Below are 16,625 nucleotides of genomic sequence, written 5' to 3'. Positions count from 1 at the left end.
AATCTGAAGAAGCCAATATCGAACTGATTTTTAGGTGTGCTGATGTGTTTTTTGGTGATCTATATTGGTTTGTGTCTTTGATGATGGGGATGGTGTCCATGAACTGGTTTGAGTAGGTAGCCAAAAAAAACTAACAACAGCTGTCCTCAGTTGATGCTAGAGAGTAAAGCACCAAACACAGGCTACAATCTATATAGATAGTATTGTTTATTCACTTTCATTTTTTTCATTTGATTCCATTATTTTTCAAGCCCTCTTTCTTCTCACATAACTAGTTTAGTTCCCCCACCCCCGGATGTCAGATTTCTAGGGACCATTTGTTCTTCCTGATTGAATATCAAGAACCTGGAGTGGTGATGTAATCCTGCTAAGGGAATTTTTATTACCTACTAATTTCCCATTGCACATGCCTGCAACATCCTGAGGGATGAGGTTCATTGGGGTACATGAAGGAAATGTTACCTGCTTCTGTGAATGCAACCCCTGAAACACCCTGCCCATTGAAAGGTAAAGTGCTTCCAGCAATTAGCATTCTCCAGCAGGAGACTACTTAATGGAGAGTCCTTTCTCAAGTATGCCCACCCATGACACTCTCCCAAAGACAGAAATAGAGATAGCGTGAGACAGAGAGGGAGAGAGAGAGAGAGAGAGAGAGAGAGAGAGAGAGAGAGAGAGAGAGAGAGAGAGAGACAGAGAGAGAGAGAGAGAGAGAGAGAGAGACAGAGAGACAGAGAGAGAGAGAGAGAGAGACAGAGAGAGAGAGAGAGAGAGAGAGAGAGAGACAGAGAGAGAGAGAGAGAGAGAGAGAGACAGGGAGAGAGAGAGAGACAGAGAGAGAGAGAGAGAGAGACAGAGAGAGAGAGAGAGAGAGAGAGAGAGAGAGAGAGAGAGAGAGAGAGAGAGAGAGAGACAGAGAGAGAGAGAGACAGGAGAGAGAAAAAGAGAGAGAGAGAGAGAGAGAGAGAGAGAGAGACAGAGAGAGAGAGAGAGAGAGAGACAGAGAGAGAGAGAGACAGAGAGAGAGAGAGAGAGAGAGAGAGAGAGAGAGAGACAGAGAGAGAGAGAGAGAGAGACAGAGAGAGAGAGAGAGAGAGAGAGAGAGAGAGACAGAGAGAGAGAGAGAGAGAGAGAGAGAGAGAGAGAGAGAGAGAGACAGAGAGAGAGAGAGAGAGAGAGAGAGAGAGACAGAGAGAGAGAGAGAGAGAGAGAGAGAGAGAGAGAGAGAGAGAGAGAGAGAGAGAGAGAGAGAGAGAGAGTGCGAAAGGCAGATGGAAAAGAATGAGCAAACATTATCTCACCATCTGACTCCATCCCTGGCTATTTTTTCTAATGTCAGTAAACTAGTCAAGCATAATTTGCCTGGGTTCTAGTTAGGGTTTTTATCCTTGTATGTCACAGAAATAGTACATTTAGATAGTATTTTTGTTCATTTATTTCAGTTCAATGACTGGGTAAGTGGACTGGTTAACAGACCCTTTTCAGTCATGCCCAGGCCTTTATTGGTTAGAATACCTAGAATGCAATAGGAAACAACTGATTTAAAGCATGCATTAATACAACACAATATAATATAACAGACTTTCAAAGTAAATGTGGTAAACAATGGAAATGCCCTACTGGAAGAACAGATAGAGAAATATTCAATTGAAGGCAAGATAATGCAGAGTTAACCATTGTCCAGGAACCATGTATAGAAGGAGTCTTTGAATAGATGCTCCTTTAGATTTTTCATGAAAGAGGATAGTGCTTGTTGGTGTCTGATATCTGAAAGAAGATGATTTCATCTCACAGATCTCTTTTTCCAACAGATGTTTTTAAGTGGGGTCTGAACAGGCTTATTTCTTCTTCATGATTTTCTCTAGATACTGAGAGGTGGACAATGCCCCTGTTTGATTAATATAAATAGCAAAGAGATGCATAGAAGGGATGGTGTGCAGTTTACTTGTAACCATTTTAATCCTTTTAATAGATTCACAGTGGTGAGTTTGGCCCTTTGCCAGTAGTACAAACCTGTATAGTTTGTTTTCATTGATTTGTATTTTGTGGGGCTGCAGCCAGCCTGAGTGAAATGTTGGCAGTGGAAGGCCATGTTCAAGTTTGGACATGAGAACATTTCTAGTGATAGCATGACCTGTGGAAGGAGAAAGGAGGTGGGGGGTCTTATAGCACACTTTTAAATGGGCAATGGTTCTAGAACACTTGTTTGTGTGTTAGCTAAAACATAAGGTGTGGTCTAAAGTTACATACATGTGTGTTTGTTCAGTAACATATGGAATTACATTTCTTGAATTGTCCTTTAAAACTAATGGGGATAGCTGTTGAAAGTTTTGTGTTAGGGCAAACACCACATCATTAGATGTTTTGTAGGGTTATAAAGAACTATTGCTGTGTGTCCAGCCACAAAGCTTAGAGAAAAAGGTTCATAATTTAGTTTGGAGATTGCCAGCAGTGGTAGTAAGTCTAAAAGGATTAAGGTATCAGCATACATGATGGCCAGGCTGCCTTCCCGAGCTGGAGAACATTATTAAGTAGGGGAACTAGAAAAGTGTATTGATTAGCTTAGAAAATGAACTAAGAACAAGACTGTAAAGAAAATGCAGACCATGGTGGGTGGGTATAGCTGATGCTGTGCTTGTCTGTTGTGGAAAGCAATTGAAGTATTATTTTTTCAGTGAGAGGTGAAAAGGACACAAGCAGACATTTTATTCCTTGTAGATAAGTTCACAAGTGAGGTCTATAAACATCCAAAACTTCCTGTTTTAATCTACAAGCAGGGGTATTTTGCTGAAACAGACCATGGAGAACAAGTGCAGGGAATGCCATCATCATCACCATCAAACCCCCTTTCCCTTTTTTCCATAGGGTCAGGTGTCACATCAGCTGTTGCCACATCTCTCAGTTCAGAGCCACTCTCCTACCTTCCTTGACAGTACCTACCTGTTTCAAGCATTCTCTTATGCAGCCCATCCATTTCTTGGCGGGCTGTCCTTTTCTTCCTTTATTTTTTTTCTGTCTGTCCCAAATCCGGTTAACCAAATTGTCTTCTACTTTCCAGCATGTGATTGCATGACTGATCAGTGCTCCTTGGCCTTTCCTGCCAATGAGTCCACTTTTCCTTCTGCTCTGATGCTCTCATTTCTTCATCTGCCTTATGGTTTACATCCTATTGCTGTTCTCAGGCATTTTATGTCCAACATCTCAAGCTTCCTCAGCTGCTGTGCCTTCACTACCCAGGTTTCCGTGCCACACAGAAACACCTTTTACACCACTGTTTAGTACACTTACCTTTAAGCTTTTGTGACAGTTGTCTATCACTTGCTATCCCTGACAGTTTGTGTCAGCTGACTGCATCACCTTTGATTCTAATTTTGTCCTCTTGTCCTCAGCTAAACCTCCCAAATAAATGAAACTGTTAACTTGTTCCAACTTTTCCCTTCTTTATCATTTGTCAGCTTCCGCTGATTTCCTTCATTTGCTGCCATGAAAACTACCTTGTCTCCACTCAGTTTTCATCTCGTGTGTTTTCAATTTTTTTGTCTCATCTCCTATAATTTCTTATAGTTCGTAATCAGAGTTGGTTGTCTGCTTGTAGTGTCACACTGCCTGCATATAATTTGTAACCTCCAACCTATTTGTTGATGCAGTCTACCACTATGAACAGAAGTGGGTCCATAGCTGATCCCTGATGCACACCCGGGCCTACTGGAAGTCCCTTCTCTGAGTCCAAACATTGCTTGTACTTGTATCTGAGAGTCCTTATACATAGCCCATGTTAATTCTGCCAATGTTTCTTAGAGTTTGAACCATCACAGCACTGCCCAAATCTGCTTTTTTATGACCTTTTCATATGCTTTCACCAGGTCTAGGAATTACTAGTTGAACTCCTTCATCATCTCCAACTTCTTCTCCACTATTTGTCTCACCGCAATTGTTGTGTCTGTTGTACTGCATTCTAATCAGACTCCATATTTTTTCATCTTCCATCTTACTTTCTACAACTTTGTATAATTGTGTATCAATTACCCTCTACAGCACTTTCATGAGGTGTGACAACAGTCTGGTACATCTGTACTGACAGCGCTAGTAAATGTCCCCTTTGTTCCTCTACAATAGCACTTTTGTCCATTCAAGGAATATGCCTCCCTCCCTCCGTCCATGGAATACACCTCCCTCCCTCCACGGAATATGACTTCCTCCCTCCCTCCATGGAATATGCCTCCCTCCCTCCATGGAGTATGCCTCACTTCCTCCTTCCATGGAATATGTCTCCCTCCCTCCCTCCAGACTGCACTAAGTATCTCCAGGAGCCATTTCTCCCCTAATGCATGCAAAATCTTCCTCATACCAACAGTGACTTAATCTGAGCTTGCACATCCTCTGATTTCATTTTCCTTAGTATGCTTTATACACCTTTAATGTGGGCTATCTTTCTGCTCTGATTGTGGGCTGTGCATATAGTAATACAGCTTCTTAACTTTTTTTGTTTTGTTTGTTTTTTTTAAATTCAAAAGCTTCTTGAAACACTCTTTCACTTAATGTCCTGTGGACTGGTGAACCTACCTTATGAATGAAATCTGCCAGCTATCTTATTTATCTTTCTCTCATTTCAACCTGATAAAGTTTCTTTGCACCCTGTGATGGTCATTTTCCAGTAGATGGTAGAGTTTCTCTGATGCCTTGTTCCTTCCCAATTGCAATTGCTATCTCAGCCTGTTTGCTAGCCAGACAATATTCTTCTTAGCCTGGTCTACTTTTTCTGTTTCCCACTTCTTCTTGCACTCCTTTCTTTTAATAACTTCCTGGACTTCTGAATTTCATCATCAGCTGCCTATTTTCTCTTCTTCCTGAGGAACTATAGCCATTAGCACTTCTGCAAACTCCTGCATTTTCACTCTAGTCAACTTCTAGGTCTTCAGCATAGTCTCTATTTTCTTTGGAACCTTCTATGACCACTTCTTGCAGCTAATTGTGACCACCAGTGGTTTATGCTGGAGGCTGACCATTTTGTTAGGGATGGCTTTATCATATCTGATTTAACCCCACACTGCTCTTTCCTTACTAGAAAGAAGACTAACTGACTTGCATGCTGACAACTATTGTATTTGATCTTGTGACTGTCTGACTTGGCCATCATTAAGTCCTTTGTTAGAGAAAAGTCTAGAATGGTTTCTACTTCATTATTTCTTTTGTTCAAACCATGTGAACCCAGGTTCTTTTCATATCCAGTTCTGGCTGTTCCAGTATGATACCTTACATCATCAAGGTCAATACATCTTGTCCCACTTTACTGAGTAAGTTCTGGAACTGCTACCTGAATGCTCTCTTCTGCTGGTCATCATAGCCCTACCATGGAGCACAGGCTGAAACCACGAAGACAACACTAAAATGGAATCAGATTGCTACAAGTTTGTCACAGATCCTAATGACATCCTTCACTGTTATCTGAAGACTCAACCATCACAATTCTGAGACCATTTCTAGTCTGCCCTCTACTGAGAAACTGACTTTGAATCCCAGACTGTGACTTCACATCTCATTACCATAATGTCAGCCACTTCCAAGCTTTAGCCTATTAGAGAAATTATATTCAGTGAGTATATTCTACATAAAACTAGCCAAAGTTTTGGCATATTAAATATTTTAATGCACTTTTCAAAAACATATTCTCAAGAGTTAGCTGGATAGAATAATACAGTTACATTTTGGCTAAAACTACTAGTTGTATCAAATGATTTAATGCAGTAGTATTACAATTTATTTTCTCAAGTTTGCCTTTTGTCACACTGCCTTTTTGTCACTCCATAGCTTCACAAGTGCTGATGTAATTTAATCCACATAACCTATTTTAAATTCCCAGCCCCCAATGCCGGTGACTGAGCACAAGAAACTGATTAACGACTGACTGAATGCCATCGAGTTTAGTCAAATGAAAATTGTTTTGGGCTTTGCATATAAGTATAGGGCAAGTCATAAATACCATATTAACACACCACACTCTGTTGAATGTTTGTGTGTGTGTGTGTGTGTGTGTGTGTGTGTGTGTGCGTGTGTGTGTGTGTGTGAAAATATCTGTTTATCTATCTATATATTATATATATACATATATATATATATATATATATATATATATATATATATATATATATACAGAAAGAAAGAGAGAAAAAGAGAGAGACAGGTAATTAATGAGAATGAGACAGAGAGGCAGAAATATTAAGTGAATTTTGAGCAAAATGTTCAAAATGGAGAAGGAATTTCATTTGTAATCATTAGTTTCGTTAGGCCATTGGGTGAATAATGTTTGAACTGTTCGACAATATAGTGCTATAAACAAATCTAACATGGTAATAAGTCATGGATTTTAAGGTAACACATTCTTGGGACTTGTTTTCCACTAAATCTTAAAGCAGTGCATTGTACATTTTGAATTATATGTATTCAGCATTCAGAAGTAGTAATATAATGTTGAAATGAGGACCAGATGTTTATTGTAATAAAGTAGTGTGGGTGATGACAGGTTTGTCTTGTTGAAAGGCAAACACCTTTAATAAAACAGATGAGACTTTCAAATTATGGGCTTGACTTACATGCCGCTTGAGTCTCGTATTGCTTGTTAATACACAAGGGTTTTGTATTTTATCCCTTGCATACTTTATATGTGCAATATGTACACTTGGTTTGTTTCATTGTTTCTTTTCTTAGTTCATTTTAGAACTAGAGCAGTGACACCATATTCTATTCTAAAATAACACAAAGATATGTAAACCAATTCTCTCATGCCTGAGCTGAGTTAAGCCATAAAGCTATATGAAGCAAAATTATATCCATTTCTGAAGAAGAACAAAGAATCATGCAATAACAGTATTTTTACAAAATATCTACTCTGATAATGGGAACAAGATGGTCAGAATAAGCTGTGGAGCGATTTTTCTTTTCATAAATAATGAGGGAACAGCAATGTTAATTCTATCTTTCCTTTACAAAGTTTATTTATTGATAGCGAAAGTTTATTTTTAATTATTAGGTGAGGATGATTTAAATATTGCTTGATTTGTATGTTTTTTCTGCAATGACAATATGCTTTATAGGTTTGTAGTAAATTTGAAGTATGTCTATAAAAACACTGACATGGGACGATTTCTGGTTGCGCTCTTAAACTCATATTCTTACGTTATTGTTAAATGTCAGTGTTACATACCTGTGATGGAAGTTGTATGCAGGTTATAACAGATATTTTATCTCTTTACAGTGAATTTTCTGTTCTGAATCGTAGTTTGTTTTGAATTGGATGAAGCAGACATTCAAGAAAACATGAACATACCTGATACAATGTTTGGTTATATTTGATTATTTTGAGTTACTGGCCCCCAGTTTAGTCTATGTTGAGATTCTTTCAGTACACACAGCTGTGATCTATAGCTATGAATCTGGAAATGCTGCTTGTTGCTTGCTTTGTGCAATTTATGATTTTGCTATACAAACTTAAACATTGATAATGCTTGGTTTTCACAGATTCTTATAATTCAAATACTTTGTGAAGTTACCATGTTTTATTTATATTCTTTCAGGCAGAACAACAGTGGACCAGTAACTCTCTTGTAATGGCTTGACTGTAATATTTGATTTTAACACAGGAAAACAGCTAACCACGAAATAATTTGTGACTTAAGCTTTTTGCAAGACAGTCTGTGTCTGGCACTAAGGCTTATTAGGTACTGTTAATTGTAATTTTTCTTTTTTGTTCTTTCTTTTTTCTTTCCACACTTTCTGGCACAAAACATACCAAATAAGAAGAGACCCAAGATGGGAGTCCTGTGAGACACCACTAGTGATATTTTTGCATCTAAAAAAGATACTGGCTCCCTATTGTAATTCTGGATCTCATAACTCATTAAGAGTACTAGCATTACTTTAAAAAATCAAAAGTACAGGACAGCAGTGAATGTTGATTATCACTGCTCTATTTTAAAGTTGCTTTTTGCAAGGGCCCAACCCTTCCTGCATCTTCAGTCTCCTGCTACTTATATATATACAAACTCCAATATCGTCATGTCTCATTTAAAAGTGAATACTTAAGAAACAACAATCTCAGGCTTAATATATGAAAATTCACATTTTTGTGTGGACGTTTTTGTATATTCACTTGCACTACCACAGGATTCACACTAAAGATGCTTAGAATTACAAACAGTTATCAGATATACCCCCTGTTCTGTCAATGTGAGAAGGTCAATTTGCTGTTCAGTGGACAATATAAGGGTTAACATTGAGACTAAAGGGGTTTTCTATGATGTTGCATAGAGAATGGTATTAAATGTGTTAACAAGGTCAGTGGAGTTCATGTGGATAGTCTGGTCTTCATCCAAAACTTCTATTACATTGTTAAAAGAATCAGATAGACTGAGAAAACACGACCTGTCTTTAACAAAGCTAAGCTGATTGAGATCAAGTGTTTGGAAGTCAATCATCTTATTGTTATTTACTTAATAATAATGAACTCTATTGTTACTGAGGTCTGTAGTGGGCCTCTCTTGTGGATAGGTACAACTGTGGTAGTTACTAAGTTTTTCATATAAATAATCCATGGTCCTTATACAGTGTAGAAGAAGGAATTATTTTGCAAAGAGACATGAGCTTTTTCCTCTAGAATTGATTTATATGGGAGTTCCACCTACTGGTTTCTATTTGAATGTATCATTATTATTGTGATGGATTTGGGCAATCTGTTTACAACTCTATGGAGTATTCTGAGGCAAGGCTAGGATTACAAATCCATTTATTTGGCAGTATATGTGGGTTATGGTTGTGCGCAATATCAATAGGTAGCAACAGATTGGATTTAGAATAATCCAAAAACATACTGTAAGATTGTTGTGGCTCAGGAAGCATTTATTAACTATGAAGATAATTTTTGATGATGTGATTTAACCAGAGAAGTAGTGAGGCAGGGTGGTATGACAGGGGCAGCAGTCAGTTTGGAAATGGGGGCAGTTTGCATTAAGGAGTTTGTATTTACAAAATCAAGGAATTTCTGGGCATATTTAGTGGCCACTGGGTAGGTTTGCTAGCTGATAGAGTGGGAATTAAAGTCTTCCTTAGTAAGGGTTTTTGGCGTAAAGAATAGCAAGTAGTTTTTTGAGTTGACATAGACCATGAGCATACCCTGAGGGGTACATGAGGGGTAACCTGTAGTTGACAATGATGTGACAACTCAGTTAATTTCTTCAGTGAAACAGAGAGAAGAGCCCATTACTGATACTTAGAGAGCTCTGTGAGCTGTAATAAATGCTAGGCCTTAAAAGGTACACTGAAAAAAAAACACAGTTTCATAACCAGAGTTGAGAGCTGATGGGAGAAGGTTACTTTTAAAACTGTATACGAAAGATATTTTCGTACTAAAATATTTTGAAACTACTACTTGTAAAAAGACTCTGATAATAAATAAGAGATGGTCTTATCTTTTATGACTTTTTTTGAGTGTACTCATTTTTACCCAAACGTCTGAGTTTTGTTATTGCTGAAGAAAGCAATATTGATGTCAAAAACATCATCTCATTAAAAGCTTTTTTCTGCCTGAATTATAAACTGCCCTGTGCAGAATAGTCAAATCCCAGAAGAGTGAATATATAGGTAAACAGAGCCTGATAAAGGGCATCATGCGGAACACTTGCACCCCTACAGCAGTACAGCAGAATAATTCAGAGGTTTTGTAATGAAATAATGAAGAAATGCAAAGGGTCATCCAATATCAATGACTGCAAAAATAAGTAAAATATCTTGGCTGAAGAATGGGGGCATATCAAGCAAAGGGCCATCTCTGGAACATAGGCAATAAAAGTCAGCTACTTCTGCCAAAAGATAGGCTTTGCCATTGGCATTGAAGCATATTTGAGGACCTTTGAGTGGATTGCTGAGAGGAAATATTGACAGATGCTGAATAGGTAGACTAATAACACCATTCTGAGTATAGAGGCTCAGAAAGTCTATTTTGCCCCAAACCTGCTCTGCCTAATGGCTATATAAAACTGAACTCAATAATACTTGCAAATTCCTGGGTCACTCCTACAATCTGGGCACAAAAGTTCAATGCTTGCAACTATACTTAAAATAAACCTGCACAATCCAAGATGTTTGGTTTTGTCCAACCTGAAAACCAGAGGAGGATCCACTCCTGCCCCATTGTAGAACTTACTATGACTTTCCATAGATGTGGTAGTATGTCAGCTATTACAGACTACAAACCAGAAAACTACCAAATTAATTTTGAAACTGTTGAGTGTTATAACTGGAAAGACACAGAAAAAAAAAGACATTTGTCCTTTGAGGGCCACAAAGACATTGCAAGCAACCCATAACTGGGAATGGAACTAACATAAAGTGGCAAATCTGAAATGTTTAAGTGTTATGAATGTGGGTACACAGCTAAAATTCTACCCCTTAATGCTGTAATTGTGCAGTGTGATATATGTGCCTGTGGGGAGACATATTCAAAGTTTGTAGAGGGCACTGAATTGCTTACTGTTATTTATGCATGACTGAAAACCCATAAGTATGACAAGTGGGTGTGTGGAAAACAAGTACAAATACTACTTGATTCTGAGATCATGGTAATTTGCATATGCCTTTACTGAATGATATTAAAACAAACACAGAAGGCAAAGGCAAAAATGGTTTGCATGGATGCATGGGGATGGACTGGGCTATCCTGTAACTGAAGCCGTGCTTTAGATTCTTGTTGGAATATTACATCATTGTGTTAGAGTAATACACAGACATGCAATAGGTTATTATATGGATAGATTTTCTTTCTTTTTCCTCACTTGTGGGCATATATGAGTGGTGGGGCCCAAGGTTCTATAGTACGTGGTGGAAGAAATTACAAAAGTTTACCCTTTTCTGAAATAAATGTCATAGGTTGTTATGGGAATTCTAGCTTAACTGGCCTAAAGGGACATTTTAGGCCTAACAAATTATCCAATGTCAGAATCAAACCCTGTACCATGTGTCTATGAGGTGAAGACCTTAACCTTTTTGCCAAACTCACCCACTGCAGGTTATAATCTCATACCTGAGAAAGCCAAACAATGGCTGATATGATATAAAGAATATCTCCGCAACAAGATGAAAGTAATGTCATCCGCAGAATATCATCTATAGTTTTAATTGGGGAAAGCATCTATAAGAAAAGAAAATGAATAATGTCTTAAGTGTTGCATGGAAATACTGATTGTCTGTCCTCTCTTCATGTCTTGCCTCCTTGATCACTTAACACCTGGGCCTGAGCTGTTAGATAGGAGTTTAAGTTGACATATTTCTGATAGTTCTTCCTAACTTACTTGAATTTGTATTCATTCTGTTTGTATACTGCTTGAAGCTGTAGATGTTCATCGTGTTTCACTGTTGCAGTCATTACATTTGGGTAATCTGCTGGCAGGTTGCCCTCAGTCGGCCTGATTAACAAAGTCTTGGGTCCTGCGTCAGTTGCTGTCCCTTCTTCCATGATGTCAGGTCGTCAGGGGTATAAACATGCAGCGGATGCCATTACATCAGTCTTTCTTGCTGCATAGTGCCCGAAGCAGAAGCAGTTTGCAAGTGCCGGTCGGCCATCTCCTGAAATTTTCATTTTCAAGTTTCAGAACCAAAGTCTTCAACTAAAAGCTAAGTACCCTATTGGGGAAACTTTTTCCTTGCTCCTTTCCAATGTCAGTAAAAGTTAATAATTGTATTACTAGTGGGAAGCAAATGCCTCATAAGGATTTTCATTTGTACTGTATTCCTTGTCTAGGCCCTGACCACGATGTACCTTGCTATCGGTTTTGTGCTTTATTTAATCAGCGCACTATCCGTGGTTGGTACATTTTTGCTTCTAAATATTTTGGCTCTCGGTTTAATTATCCAGAAATGATGTCGGTTAGCCATCTGACTACAGAATACCAAAAAAAATGCAAAGAAAAAGACAGAGACAGGCCGTTGAGGTCCAAAACTGCTGACGACACTTCTCCTAAGCCAGTCGCCAGTTCACCGGTACTCAGTGAGGCACTTTTGCAGCCCCTGATACCCGCTACTTCTGATTCACAGGCCTCTACTGAGACCCATTTGGAGTATGCCGTGAGATACTTCACATATGGAACCCGCGGATGTCTCTACCTTGGGTGGGTTTGGAGCCGCAGAGCAGGCACCAGCTTCTGAGGGTGTATTCAGGCCTACAGACTTGCATATTAAACTGACTCCAACTTCAGTACTAAGGCCTAAATCTCGATCTATGTCTAAAAAACTGATGCCCAGGCCACATGTTCAGGCCCCTATGCCTAAAAAACAAATGATCAAAATGGCTGAAGATTTAATTACTCTAATCAGGGGTAGTCAACCCCCCCCCCCTCCAAGAGGCCTAGGATTGAACTTGACTATGAATTTTCTGACTCTTCTAATGATCTGGATTTGTCCATACCTACTTATGAGGACTCTGATGCAGAGGATTCCATTCCCTCTGCCTCTCCACCTGAGGATTTCTCTTTTGGGGAAACTTTACATACCTTAAGGGAGCATTTCCACTGGGAAAGTCAGGATTTCTCTGAATCCAAAAAGAGGCTTAGGGATTTCCTTCTTCTTCCTCAGCATAGGCCTTTGGCTATACCTCTTGTACTAGACATTGTTGATGATGTGTTTTCAGAATCCAGTATGGCCCCTGATTCCTTGCCTCCAGCCCCTAGTAAACCAGACAGGTACTACAGGGTTCCTGAGTCCCACAAATTCCTTTTCAAGAATCCTGTTGCGGACCCTGAAACCATTTCTCAGGGGCCCAAAGGCATTAAGGCTTCTACTGCTAAAAATCCTACCCCTTCTGATAGAGACTCCAGGGCGCTGGATAGATGGGGTAAAAAGATTTATACTTCTGCAACCTTAGCAATCAGGGCTTTAAACTGTCAATTCCCTATGCTAAAATATCAACAGCATATCATGGGACTGCTTAAACAGAAAATGATGTTGATTTCTGACTGTGTGGAGAATAAAGATTTACAGGATTTATTGCATTCAGCTGAACAAGTTGGCAAACTTACTTTGCAATGTGGTTTTGATTCTTTAGAGGCCTCCTGCAGGATTGCTGTTACTGGGTCTGTGCTTAGAATGTATGCTTGGCTTAAGGAGCAATCTCTGCCTGATCATGTTAAAGCAAAACTTTTGGATGCTCCTTTACAGCAGGACCACCTGTTTGGCAATAAGGCTGAAGAATTTCTAAAAAAGATGGAAGATAAAGTTAAATCTATGCAAACTATGAAACATTTCTTACAAGTACAACCTCCTAGATTTAGTAGGCACTGGCCTACTAAGAACTGGTCCTTTCCAGCTCCTTCCAGAGCCACTCCAGCCAAACCCAGACATTCCAAAAGCACCAGGTTTTAGTCCCAAGGGACTTTCAGAGCTAAGCAATGGGGTGCTTCCACTTCCAAATCTGGAAACAACAAGGCATCACCCTATGGTAAACAGTCTCAATGACTTCCCTTTAAAATTACCAAGCACTTACCTCTTAGCTGCCCCTTTGGGGGAAAAACTGGCGCTTCATTCAAGCAGCTGGCAACTTATAACCCAGGACAAATGGGTTTTAAATATAGTGTCCCTGGGATACAGATTTCATTTCCACATGCTGCCAACTCCAAACGGGTGGCCAGACCTGCCCCCAAATCAGTGGGCAGAGGCTCAGAAACAAGTACTTTCCCTCCTAAATATGGGGGCAATTCAATTAGTACCAGAAGAGGAAAAGGGACAAGGTTTCTACTCCAGACTTTTCCTGGTACCCAGAAAAGACAAATCATGGCATCCAATTCTGGACCTGTCTACTCTAAACACCTTTCTGGACATTCCAAAATTCAAGATGCTGACTCTTCACCAGTTACTTCCTATGCTAGGCAAGGATGCCTGGTTGGCAACTCTAGATTTAAAAGAGGCTTGCCTGCATATCCCAATCAGGGAATTTTGCAGAAGATACCTACGCTTCAAAGCAGGCTGCATGCATTATCCGTTTTCTGCACTGCCCTTTGGCTGATCTACTGTGCCCAGGGTATTTACAAAGTGCCTGGCTCCAGTAGTTGCATTTAGTAGACAAAGAAATACTCAAATATATCCATATCTGGATGATTGTCTAATTCAGGCAGAAAACCAGGCCATTCTTCTAAAACATCTGGCGTTTGTAAAAAGAGTTCTAACCTGTCTAGGGTACACCATAAACAAAAAGAAATCTCAACCGGTACCCTCTCAAAAAATTACTTTCCTGGGTGCAAGCTTGAATACAACTGCTCAGATGGCTTTGCTTACGCCAGCAAAGCAAATTCATTTGGTGATTTACTTCAAACAGGTGGCCACAAAAACCCTGCTATCTGCAAGGCAAATACTGCAAGCCTTGGGGTTCATGGCCTCCTGCATTCTTCTAATTCCATATGCAAGCCTGCATATGAGGAAACTTCAGTGGTACTTAAAAGGTTTATGGAGTCAACATTGTCACAGCCTGGAAACAATGATTCCTATCATACCTTGCCTGCGCCTAGAGTTCCTATGGTGGGCAGAGGCCTGCCACCAAAACAAGGGACTGCCATTCACACCACCCCCTGATGCACAAACCCTAACTACAGATGCATCAGACTATGCATGGGGGGCTCATCTGGCAGGGAAATGCATTCAGGGCAAATGGAACCCAAATCAAATGCACCTTCATATCAATCAAAAAGAAATGCTAGCCATACAGAATGCACTGACAGCCTTCAAGGACTACCTTCATCCAGGACAATTACTGATAAAGACGGACAACACCACAGTTATGTGGTACATAAACAAGCAGGGGGGTACACATTCCTACCCCCCTCTGCAGACTAGCCATTGCATTGTGGAACATGGCCTTGAGCTACCAAGTACAACTACAAGCCCAATTCCTGCCAGGAAAGCTGAATGTTCTGGCAGATGAACTAAGCAGAAATATCATGGACCCACACGAATAGAAACTGAAACCCTGGATTTTCATCATGTTGACACACAAATGGGGGAGCCCAGACATAAATCTTTTTGCCTCACTCCAGAACTGCCAGTTGGACAAATTTTGCACAAGAACTCATCACAAAAAAGCCTGGAAAGTGGATGCTCTGTTCTTCAGCTGGAAAAACCTATCAGTCTATGCCTTTCCCCCTCTGCCTCTGCTCTCCAAAGTTCTGCTGAAAGTCAAACAGGACAAACCAAAAATGATTTTGATTGCTCCAGACTGGCCTCGCCAACACTGGTACCCACTCCTGTGCAGTGTGTCACACATTTCACCGTGGCACCTGTCTCAGACACCTTCCTTACTGTCTCAGCAGGAGAACCAAATTCTGCCCCCTCAGCTCCAAACATTGAATCTTGCAGTGTGGCTAATCACTTAAATTCCCCCTTAGCATCCCTCAGCAAACCTGTGATGGATGTCATTTTGAAGGCAAGAAGACCTAGTACTGGAAAATTTTATGCTGACAAATGGAAAAGATTCTGTGCCTGGAATCAATCTCAAGGGATGAGCACAGCAGTGCCCAATTTACCTCAGATTTTGCAATATTTAACTGAGATGCTTCACAAAGGCCTGTCTTTTTCTGCCATAAAAGTCTATGACTCAGCCATTTCAGCTCATTACAACACATAACCCCCCCCCCTTCTCTCATCCTCTTCTAAAACAGTATCTCAGATGGGCCAGAAACTTGAGACCACCCAGGAGAGCTCCAACCCCTGCCTGGGACCTTAACTTTGTATTGGAGAAACTCACTCTACCTCCTTTCGAGCCAACTGCTACTGCAGACGTAACATTTCTTTCCTGGAAAACAGCCTTCCTTTTAGCAAACACTTCAGCTAGAAGGATATCTGAATTACAGGCCCTTATGTTAGTGGAGCCTTTCGTCATCTTTCATGCGGACAGGGGTCACTCAGGACCAATCCATCATTCATGCCCAAGATGGTAATCCAGTGTGGCTCTTAATCAGTCCATTAATTTGCCAACTTTCTTTCCCAATCCACAGAACAAGGGGGAGCGGATTCTGCATTTATTGGATGTACATAGACAAATTAGATTCTACTTGGACAGGACAAAATCTCGAAAAAAATCTGAACAACTGCTGGTAGCATTTGCTGCAGGGTCAGAGGGGAAGGCTATTTCAAAGCAAACCATTTCTAAATGGATAAGCCATTGTATTCATTTCTGTTATAAGCACCATGGAAAACCTATCCCCCAGGGTATCAGATCTCATTCCACCAGGGCAGCATCTACTTTAATAGCCTTTCTCAGAGGTGTTCCTACCAGGGATATTCTAGAAGCTGCTACCTGGAGTTCAGTTCATACTTTCACCAAGCATTATCACTTACTAATTTTCTCTAAATCCAGAGCTGGCTTTGCCACTGCTGTTTTGCAGGGCCTTATAGCTGGTCCTAATGCTGTATAAATCCATTCTCCCAACCATAGCTTTGGGAATCTACCCAAATGTAATGACTGCAACAGTGAAACACGATGACCATAGTACAGTTGTGTACACTTACCATAAATGTAGATGTTCGAGTGTATTGACTGTTGCAGTCCTGGTTACCCTCCCTGCAGCCCCCTGTTTTTCTCTTACTATACCTCTACT

General features: G+C 40.1%; 1 protein-coding gene across 1 annotated transcript in view; it reads left to right on the top strand.

Moving 5' to 3' along the window:
- The window catches only part of RSPO2 (R-spondin 2), a 162,260-nt gene that overhangs the window by 45,699 nt on the left and 99,936 nt on the right, over nt 1-16,625 (top strand). The window lies entirely within an intron of this gene.

This window comes from Protopterus annectens, chromosome 3.part0 (assembly GCF_019279795.1).
Source record: "Protopterus annectens isolate FY-2018-M chromosome 3.part0, PAN1.0, whole genome shotgun sequence".
Classification (NCBI taxonomy): domain Eukaryota; kingdom Metazoa; phylum Chordata; order Ceratodontiformes; family Protopteridae; genus Protopterus; species Protopterus annectens.
Note: the sequence above shows the minus strand (reverse complement) of the source record. Positions and strands in the feature narration are given on the sequence as shown.